General features: G+C 39.6%; 1 long non-coding RNA gene across 2 annotated transcripts in view; it reads left to right on the top strand.

The window, feature by feature from the left end:
- The first annotated feature begins 3,158 nt into the window (after positions 1-3,158).
- The window catches only part of LOC112545567 (uncharacterized), a 528,724-nt gene continuing 520,588 nt past the window's right edge, over positions 3,159-11,294 (top strand). Inside the window, exons 1-2 of one of the 2 annotated variants that reach the window (XR_012901638.1) lie at positions 3,159-6,260; positions 8,361-9,776. This is a non-coding gene — a long non-coding RNA (uncharacterized LOC112545567). Of the gene's footprint in view, positions 6,261-7,797; positions 9,777-11,294 lie in introns of those variants that run through there. The other variant, XR_012901639.1, reaches the window with a different exon arrangement.

Raw genomic sequence — 11,294 nt, 5'->3', positions numbered from 1 at the left:
GGCTGGGAGAGGAGAAACTACACTTCCCAGTCTGCCGCGCGCGGGCAGGAACGTGCCGCTGCCGTCGCGTTCTCTCAGCCGCCTCCGCCCCGCCCCCCCTCCTCTCCTAAGGCGCCGGGGCTGTTTGATTGGTTGCCTTGCCTGGGAGGGAGGATGCTCCGTGTGGAACGTTTCCCCCCTCCTCATCCCTGACTCTCTCCTGCCCGCGGGCGGCGGACGTTCGATAGAGACTGGAGCGCGGAAGCCGGGGCGCGAGCCGTGGAATGTTGGCCGGCGCGGGGCTGTCGCTTGCAGATGCCTGCGGGGAGCGGGGGTTTCTGACTGGGAGGCTCCAGGGGTGGGATCCTGTTGAGGGCGAAGGGAACTGCAATGCTCGGAAACGGGGGGGGGGGGGAAGAAGGCGCAGCAGAGGCTGGAGGAAGTGGGGGCCCCGCTATGCACGAGCCTGTGGGGAAAGAAGGTGCATGGCATCTGTTACGGGGAGACTGCAGTGGTGCAAGGTTGCATTCAAGCCCTTCTGGGCTCTTCCTGTCATTGGAGAACTGGGGAGGAGGGAAAACTCCAAAATGCCCTTAATTGGGAGACCTTGGAAGGGAGGAGGAAATGCTGGGGGGTTGTTTAATTAAGAGCCAGTGGGAGAGGGATACCGTTAGTGGAGATGGGAGGAAAGGAAGGCTATTGGGGGAGGCAGGTACTACCTTTCCTTGGTAGGCTATAGCAGGCAGGGGAGCCATATGCTAGAGGAAGGAGAAATGGGGCTTTCTTGGCAAGCTACAAAAGTGGGGGGTGGGGATGAAGCAGGCGCAATGGGGAGAGCAGGGCGGTTTTCCTTTGCGGTGGAATGAGGATTAGTGTGCCTGGATTGGGCTAGGAAACTGCAGTAAAAAATGAAAGTTACCTATATTATCTAAAGGGACCTCTTGCTTTCCTTTTAGTTATTGGGAGTCTGCTTCTTAGCTTTTCAGTGAGTGTCACCTCAGGACAGCTTACCTGGTTTATATAAAACTTGCTCAAGGTACTCTGAGGTCACTACTCCTCCCTCCCCTGCTGTCCCTCCTCCTGTAATGCTGCAAAATCCCTGCTGCTGCACTGGATTAGTCTGAAGAGCCAGAGCTTGTAGGCAGCAACAGCAGGACTAGTAAAATAACACACATAATAATCCTATAGTTTGAAAGATTTTAAAAACCTCCCTAGTTTTGCTGGTGCCAAGGTGTGTTGCAAAAGGGAAGATTTGTAATGTTTGATCAAGGTAAATTTCCCAGGAATGAAAACAAACACACTCTTGTAAATGCAGCAGTTACTGTAGTTCATTGTATATGATGTTTTAATCTCCTGAGTCTTCATTAAATTATTGTGCCTTTTGCTTTTTCCAGAATGTTTGAAGGGGGTGGGTTCCCCTTGTTTGTAAGCAAAAATCAAATGGTCACCTGATTTAATTATGTAAATAAATGGACATAGCAGTGTATACAAGCTAGGAAATTTATTATTAAAACCACATTTTAAATGCGTGTGTGGTTGGGGATTGCTCAAATACATTAATTTCTTTATGAAAGAGTAGTGGAGAGAAAACAGTGATAAGAAAGCTTACGTTTTCAAACATAACACCTTAGTTAGGTCTTAAGAGGCAGAGAATTATTTCTGTTTTCAGATGAGAAACAGTGACAGGAATAGAGAAATTTGAGTGACTTTATGCTAATGTTATAAGTCTGTGAAAGACTTTGATGTTTCTAGTTACTAATTTTGTATTCAGACCATTGGCTGTTTCTCCCTTTCCATGCAACCAAATAATATACTTTATAACATCTCCTAAGTGAGGCTCTTAGCACACTTCCTGAATAGTAATCTAGTCTTACATCATTCCTCTGAGGTAATAATATTTTCACTTTACAGATATGGAAATTTAGGTACAAAGAGGTTAAGTGATTTTACTCAATGTCACATAAAGTCTGGAGAAGAGCCAGTAATAGAACCCAGAGCTTATGATCTCTAATCATATGCTTTACCCACAAAACCATCCTTCCTCCCTTAAAAAGAGAACATCTACTCACATCCTGTAGAATTAATTCACAAACTGCGTTTATTATGTTAAATGTAAAACGGTTACTTTTTAATATCCTAATTTTCCCTTAATCTTTTTCCATATTTGTTGCTATTTATATCAGGGTTTCCTCTAATCTGCCACTTTTTAATTTTTTTAAGTTCTGGTTCTCAGTTTCATAAAGTTTAAAATTATCTTTATGCAACATAAACTCTGTTAAAAACTGTAATCATAATAAAAATACATTTTAAGTTCCATTGCAAATAGCTATAGAAAGCCACATAGGATTATTTATAGCATTTATATACACAAATGGAGTGATGGCTTCATTTTAGCACGCTTCATCCTAAATTAGAAATATACTCATAAGCTGGCTTGTTACTCATCACTTGAATAGAATGTTCTTATGCTAGAAGTGGGCTAAAACGCCTGCTTTTTGGTTCTTCATGACGTATACAGTGGGCGTACAAGTCGGGTTAGGCTTTATTATTATTTTTTTAAATAAAAGTCTCTTTTTCTGTGCTTTACTTCACAAATTCAGATCTCAACTACTTTTTTTTTCTGGTAGGGTTCTATTGAAAACTGAAAAATAGTAGAATTATTGCATTATCGGAAACAAGGAATTGCAATCTAACTAATGTACAAGTAATTTCTCTATACACTGTTTACTTTTCCGTTGGTTATATTAAGGTTTTTATTCAACTTAAAGACTTAAGAAAAAACACTTTTCAAAGATAAAGTATTCTGCCTCTTGAAGGACTGTAAAAGGTCCTATTCCATATAATGTTTCATCCTCCAAGGAGACCTCCAGCTAAATCGGGCTAGACATTCCTGATATTTCTAAGTTATCAAAAATCAAAACATTTTAAAACAAATCTATCCGGTTTTCTGTGGTACAACATGAAAAAGCCAAAAAAAATAGAAGGTTTAACCCATTTTTCCACCTTCAGATTGCTTTTTAGGCAAGGGAAAAAAAACAACAAATGGTCTGGTAGCACTTCATAGACTAACATGCCATCTACATGTTTTCATGAGCTTTCGTGGGCACAGCCCACTTCTTCAGATGACCGGAGTTTCATATGAACTCAATTTAAATTTAATAATAAGTTTCATATGAACTCCGGTCATCTGAAGAAGTGGGCTGTGCCCACGAAAGCTCATAATACCATCTACATGTTTTGTTAGTCTATGAAGTGCTAGCAGACCATTTGTTGTTGTTTTTTCCTGTACAGACTAACTTGGCTAACCCCTGAAATTTTAGTGTTTGGCTTTGGCGCAAGGTGTCATGTTTCCAGCTAGTGTCTGTTCCACATAACAGATAAGAGAGTGCTATTGTGGTTTCTCTTTTAGCTCAGTTGGTAGAGATTTGAGCAGTTGTTGCTGAAGACTATGTTATGTTCTCACAAGCTGTTGTGGGAGAAGTTACACATCCATGGTTGTTCTGGAATCCTGCCCTTATCCCACTATGTTTCACTGCCTCAGTACTATGTTGTCTGACTTAAGATAGATTGTTTTACATAAATGATTTATTAAACACTGGTACTGTGATTATGTAGTCAATATCATGTATTTGGTTTAACTGCTGTTGACATCAGTGGTTGCCACTGAATTTGATTGGGGCTCCTATGGCTACCTTAACTTAATAGTGAGCTTAGTTTTAGCTATCATCAACTTATTCCACCTTGGACATGTTTGAAAAGTGACAAAAATGGCATTGTGGAGTCCCGTGTTTGTGTGTCATTGATTTCTAGATCAAATCTGTTCATTTTATCAAAAGTGCTGTTCTGTCTTCCAGACAGAAATCTGAAAGTGAAGTTGAGTTTCTGCGTCAGTAAGATCAGTATATTCTGTTGTTGCTTGCCACCTTGGTGGCAGAACCAGACCTGTCAATCACAGGCAAGGCATAAGATCTGCTTTCTGAAGGATATGACTTTTAAATGGCACTAGTCTCTGGAAAGACAAGATACAAAAGGAGAAGACTCTTATGCTCTTTGGATTCTTCTGTAATGAATAATTCCAGGTACAATAGCTTTGACTTGGGGGGGAGGGAGAGAAGAGCATGCAAAATACAGGAAACATTATGAGTTTTGAGTCCTCTTTGTAGGAAGAACAGCTTTCTGAACTGGAGCCCAAGGGAGGCAAGGCAAGATGAGCTATTTGCGCTACACTGTTTTGAGACAATGCTTACATGGTACTTTCAGTCTTGGACATTCCATTTGACAAGTTCCCAGAGCAAGAGAGAAAAACAAGAAAATATTTTCTTTCTGGGTGAAAACTAGGTCAAGGTACTCCTCTCAGCTTGGTACTGGAAAATCCAACCAAATCTAAATGGGAATTTCCTACAAGATCTAAGTGCTTTGAGTTGGCAAGCAACGTATTTTTATAATGTAAAGCAAAACCAATATAATCTGATTACCTTTAAGGCAGATGTAACTTTTTCTTCCATAGTGAAATATTTTAATTCTCATATAGGGCAGTATTATACCAAGGATCCTATTGAAAACTGAGTAGATTCTTTCTTTGTGAAGTAGGAATTCTGCATGGTATTCTGTAGCCAGTTGATGACTGAAGGCAGCCCTGGCATGGACAAAATCTGTTTCAGAAACACTGGAAAAAGATCCATGGACTGGTGTCTCTTTCCAAAAGAGAAGTATTCATAGCTGATATTTATGGAAGTGCTTCATTTCTTTTTCTTTCCCCCACCACAGCCAAGGAGGGACATGTGCTCTGATGTGCCTTTGAACTTGGAAGGCAAATATTCAGGCATAATTTTTACTGGTGACTTTTAAAGTTCTTCTGGGGCAAGATTTTTCAGGAAGCCAATGAGTAGGGTCAGGGTATATCTAGTAACACAGTGAGATGATCTACAGACCAAATTAGTCATTTTCTGGTTTCTCTCACAACAGAAAACTGGTATAACCCGTACAGGAGAGGCAGAAAGTACATGGACTGAATTTATGTGATAACAGCCTGCAAACAAAGGGCATGATGCCAAATTTTCCTAACCATAAAAGGAACCTTGTATCCAGGGTAATCTGTGATTGTATGTGAACAGATGGCCGATTACCACTTCATACAAATGACCTCTGGATACCTATCCTCAAATGTAGCATATATTCCCCCAAATTATGCCTGCCCAAAATAAATTAGTTTTCTATACCTAAAGTAGATACACCTATTTTACACCAATTCATCTAATAAAGTGGGTTTTATGTTCTAATAAATCTGCTAGTCTCTAAGGCTATGTCTACACTACCAGGTTATTTTGAAATAACTCCTGAAATAACTTTTGAAATAAGCTTATTCCTCTTCATAAGCAGGAGTTATTTCAAAGTAACCCCATTATTTGGAAATAACAGGCTTGGTAGTGTGGACGCTTGCCTTGTTATTTTGAGATAAGGGGAGTTTTTCAAAATAACTCCACAGTGTAGATGCCCTAAAGTGCCACAGAACTCATTTTTTAAAATAGATATGACTTGAGTCTAACATCTTAAGCTTCTGTAAGACTAGAAATAACTTTTATGTAATTGAAAAATGTGATTTTTTTTTTTCAGATTCCCACTGGGGCACAGCTTTCACTTCTAATCCAGGGAGGTCCCAAAACACCATATAGGAAAACTGTGACCTTATACATAGAAAAATTATTTTTAATGGCTTCCTCTCAGAAGTAGGCTGTGCCCACGAAAGCTCGTAATACCATTTACATGTTTTGTTAGTTTTTATCTTTATATGCAGTAGCCTTCTATAACTTTAGAATTTTCTTTCCTTACTTTAACATCTCATTTGAGTTTGTCGTCTAGAGTGTGGACATAACCTGATAGTATATTTTGTCCCTGAAGTCCTTCTGTCTTGAGGAACCAAAAAAGGATAAAGTAGAACTGCATTTTCAAAGAGTCAACTAACTGTTCAGACTTCAACAGGGAAGAAAGGCGGACCTTTGAGGAGACTTCTAAAGGGGAGAATGAAGGACTTTTGAAGTCATGAAACTCTCCATGTGGGCTTTATATATACAGAAACTTACACCAATATAACTACGTTGGTTTTAATTTATACCCGTCATCATTTCTGAGCAAGTCTCTGTGAACATTCTGATTTTGGGTACTGTGTCACCAGGCATCGGAGCATCAAATTAAAACTTGTCTCACTTATAGAAACTGCAAGGCATGGACTGAATGAGGCTGAGGACTACAGAAAGAATAGCATGGTCTCATGGTTAAAGCAGGTGAATTTTGTCCTGGAGACTACAGTGTCTTTCACTGTATGACCCAGTTTCTTCTCTAGAGCACAGCCTTCTTGTGCAGCGAATGAGTAAGGTTCTGAGGAGAAAAATAGTATGTGATCATGCAGTTAAAGAGTGTCATAATGCAGATGCACAAAGGAGGCAAATTAAGGTTGCCCAAGCAAACTAAATTGACATTTCCTAACTTTTGAGAGTCTGACCTTGCAACTTTAACGTGCTTTCAGTATAATTTTCTGTGTGTAATATGTATGCATATAAAGTGTTTGTTACATAATCTTTATAACCATACTACATATATTTTACATACTATAAAGCAAAAAAGTTATGGCAAAAGCCACTAAACTATAACTGGTTATTAGTATTGTATACCTGATATCCTTATAAGAACTGACTGATGCAAGGAAGTTCTACTTTCCTCCTGCCTAATGGCTTATAGCGGTAATCATGTTTTCCAAGATATATAGTATATGCTATGCAATGAAGCCCTCAAACTTAATTTTCTTCCTTATGACTAGATAATTCATCTAGGGATAGTAGTTCAAATGCAACAGAATAATAATTACTGACTGTAAAATGAGGGAGACTTCTTTGCTGAAATAAAGTCTACTTGGAACTGCTGCTAGCACCATATCCAATCCGGTGGTAGCCTACATTAGACTTTATAATGCCTTTATATCTAAAGTTAAATTGTTTTGAAGGACAAGCTTATGTACAATAGGCTATAATTAATGCCTAATGCAGTGGAGGTCATGAGCTTGTTTTTTTAAAATATATTATCAGTTTTATAAATAAACATAAGCCTGTACATGAGTGGCCCTCCATCTCAGTGGGTTGCAAGACTGTAACCAGGATGGCCTCCTGGGATAAGGTAGTTAAACATTATATTTAACTGATAAAAGGGCCGCAGGCAGGAGGGCCACTCCAGCCCAGGCAGGGCTGGAGCACCCCGGCAGTGTCCCTTAAGTGTGAGGCTCACTGGTTAAACCTTCATATCCCTAGTTTTGCTGACTGCACTTGTGTACCTAGAATTTGTGGGGAGTGTCTGTTGAACTGTAGCAGCAGTTTGATAGGCTGCAGAGGAAGCACAAGACTCTTACAGTCAATGTTGTATGCAATCACCATGCACCTCATTTTATGTGCCATTGTTTTACACACGTGTCACTTTAATAATACTGGTAGGAAAAAAACTACCCGGATGGAAACCAGCAGCATCTGGCAACCCTGCATGTGGGGAATGGTAAACAAAACGACTCACAGGCCACACACAGAATCTCAATGAGTCACATCTGGCCAGTGGGCTGCAGGTTGCTGACTACTGCTGGATACAGTCTGGCAAAGAAGTACCATCACCGCTTTTCCTTTGTTAAAACCTTGAGAAATCAGACTTGTTAATCTTATTAGCAGAAACAATGACTGGTCCTGTGGCACCTTACAGACAAATCAAAATATGTAGAATCGTGGGCTTCCATGGGCAAAACCCACTTCATCGCTTCAGTTCATCTGATGAAGTGGGTTTTGCCCACAAAAGCTCACGATTCTATATATTTTGGTTAGTCTCTAAGTACTACAGGACCACTCATTCTTTTTAAAGTTATAGACTAATATGGCTACCCCTCTGAGATTTCTAAATGGCAGAGGTAGCTTTGGCTGCTTCAAGCAGTCTCTTGTTTCTTTTTAGGAAAAAAAAATTATTGATTGTAGAGGAAGAGAAAGTGGATACTACCAGATACTGTCCCACAAATGAAGAAGCAAAAAAGAGCGTTAATTCTGCAATTTGTATATGGAGTCTAAAGTACCTACAATGGAAACTGAACATATTTCACAAAAATATTTAACGGGTTTTGTAACCAGTTAATAATATCATGGCTGATTCTAAAAGCAGCTTCTTTGCACATGCAATGTGATTAATCCTTGGCTAGTTATTTTTGGCATCTGTCTGTGATTCTCCCTTGCTAGTGGCCCAGGCTAGTACATGGTAGTCATGATAACCAATTTGTTGCATTGTGGTTTTTGGAGGTGGGTTTTTGGCAATGTAGACAGAACCCCTTATTCTGTAACCAGTTTGTCGTATTTTCCTCCCAGAGCTCTCTTCATGGGCCAGGGGGAGAAATGGGGGGGATCATCCCAGAATTCATTGTCCCACATGCTTCAGGTGTGTATGCATGTCTTCCAATAATTGTATCCTCTGATGAGCCACTGTGGGTTAGCTAACCTAGATTTTACTAAAACACACTGATACAAACCTGGTTCTGGATGCATAGTAAATGTGTACAAATAAACACAGATATACCTGGCTGTGATAATTATCCAGAGGAAGTGGATACAAATCAAACGTATTTTGACATTTAGTCAGATGAAAGTGGCACATACCTATTATGAAAGTATAGTTGTACTGTGTAAAGGAGGCCTGATACGTCATTGGATTATATGTGTATAAACAATTGCAAGAACAGTGCCATGCTTTCTAGAGCATTGGAGAGACATACAGTATTCTAACCCCTAAATGCTCAATAAAATGTTGCAGGTAGCTTGTAAAGAAATAACTCGCTAAGAATTATGTTTGCTGTGCAAATTCCCATGATTATTTCATAACTTTTTTTACCAACTGTTGCAACATAACATTTTAGCTTTTAATGTAGTTAAAAAGAAATTATCATGTTTAATAAACATTTATACACACTTTTTCTTATCCAGATATATTGGAGTATAATTTAGGACTGGGCTGGGGAGGGGCAAATGATGCATTTAATGATGTAATGTTTACAAAAAATAATTTATTTAAATTTGATTCAAGCTTTAACGTTACCATACTTTTCTACCTAATTTAATGTAAGGAAAAGAGAATATGATTTTATGTAAATATAGCTCACTCAGTTCACTTAGGCATGGTAGATATTCATCTGTGAGAAGGTGTTTTGCCCATTGTAACCAATTTGGCTGTTTTGGAGTCACAAACTGAGTTAATACTAAGTGCAGGAAATGTAAGATATGACCACCAATGCTTGCAGTTATTGGGAGAACGCAGAAAAGTCAGACTGTGTTTAACTCAGTTCAAAGGAGAGGCCCTGTCAGTGTAAATATACTTGGAAGGACAGAGACTCATCTTCCAGAGCCCTATAGTTTAAGCTGGGGAGGAAGGTGAGTCAGCAGACTGCATGTCCTCCAGGCCTGTGCTATGAGACTGGTTCAATGGGTTTCTCTCTAGTATTTCAATGATAGAGTTAAAGAAAAGCTCCATAAATTTGTATGTAAATTTACGTCAGTGAATGCTGGATCTCTTGTGGCTGGACTGTGCTTTGAGCTGAGAATTGAAATCACTAGGTTTGCACCAGAGCCAAATCCACCACAAGCCAGCAGAAGATGTGATGAGCAGCTAGCAGGGTGGCAATGGAGAGGCGTGATGAACAGCCAGCAAAGCAGCGGCAGCAAGGGATGACGAATGGCCAACAGAATGGCGCAAGAAAGCAGCGAGCAGGTGGATGGTGAGTGATCAGCAGGGTGAGTAAAATGCCTCCTACTTCCCCCGACTTAAGATAGGAGATGAACTCTGCAGATAACCTCTGGTCCGCCCTGACCAAGGGAAGCGACTGTGAGTGGGGTTCAGAGAAGAGTTGGGCATGTGAAGGAGACATTTACATTGCTGGACTTAAGAGTTTGAGGGGAAAAGGACATTGCCTAGCCTACTTGAGCTGGAATGTTTACTTGTGCTTTTGGTTATGAACTTTGGTTGTGATGTTTTCCCAAATTAATGTCAGGTTACTTCTTTCCCCTTTTATTAAAAGTTTCTTTTCCACACTCAGACTCTGTGCCTGCGAGTGGAGAAGCGTTGCATCACAGAGGCACCCAAGGGTGTGAATTTCCCAGGTTACTGGGTGGGGGCTTGAGACAGTTCTGGGGTGGATGGATGGATGGATGGATGGATAGAGAAGAACCCGTATATATTGAACCCACACCTGGCTGCTGCTGGTGTAACCTGGTGGAAGGGTTACAATACAACTTATATTTCACTGCTCCTAGAGAAAAGGTCAAGCTAAATCAGAAATTATGAAGAGATTGGACCTCATTTATACTCAAGATTAGCCAAGTAATACTTTTGAAATTGTGTGGAAGAATGCAATATGAACAGATAGGTTTATTATATGAATTTAGGTGGGTTTTTTGTGTGTTTTATTTTCTTTAACTTTTAAATTCAACACAATATTACCTCTGGAATTCTTATTCAAAGCAAGGTACAAGCATGCTAATTACCTGCTTAGGACCGTGTGGGTTTGGGGCTTATATTTGCTACAGAAGTTTTCAGGCTATCTCAGTAATTTCTGATAGAGGCTACATCTACATTGCAATGCTGTTTTGGGATACCAGAGTATCCCAAAATAGCTATCCCATGTCTTCGCAGCAAGTCTGCTATTTTGAAATATAATGGGCTCGCTATTCTGACGTCCCTCTAAACCTCATTCCATGAGGAGTAAAGGACGTTTCCGAATAGCGGGTTATTTTGAAATTTGGTGCTGTTTAGACATACACTATTATGAAATAAGCTATTTTGAAATAAGATTGAAATAAGATACACAATTTGCATAGCTCAAATTGCGTATCTTATTTCTAGCTACGGTGCAGGGTAGACACATCCAGCATGATCAGTGTTGGAGGAAGATTACCACCCTAAGGATTTTTCATAGTTGAGATAAAATTGTCTTTATGTGTGTCACTCTTAGGCCCCAGTGATGGTAAAGTATGATAACATTATAGCTTGAAAGTATTTTATAAATGAGTGATCAGTGTTTGCTGTAAAGTGCAGTTATGATAAGAAAAGGTGACTAGGTAAAAATGGTACCATCTTGTTAAATACATCTTTCCTCTGTATGTTTCCAGGCCCATTTTTTGCAACAAAAATGAGTTTGGCTTATTCACTCTGCAGGGTTAACAAGACTAAAAAGTATTATTTATGGGAGATATAGAAGAGCTGCATTCTATTCTGGCTCATGCAATACCGGAGAAAGATTATGTAATTTCGTA

The sequence above is a fragment of the Pelodiscus sinensis genome, chromosome 2 (genome assembly GCF_049634645.1).
Source record: "Pelodiscus sinensis isolate JC-2024 chromosome 2, ASM4963464v1, whole genome shotgun sequence".
NCBI classification, from domain to species: Eukaryota; Metazoa; Chordata; order Testudines; family Trionychidae; genus Pelodiscus; species Pelodiscus sinensis.
Note: the sequence above shows the minus strand (reverse complement) of the source record. Positions and strands in the feature narration are given on the sequence as shown.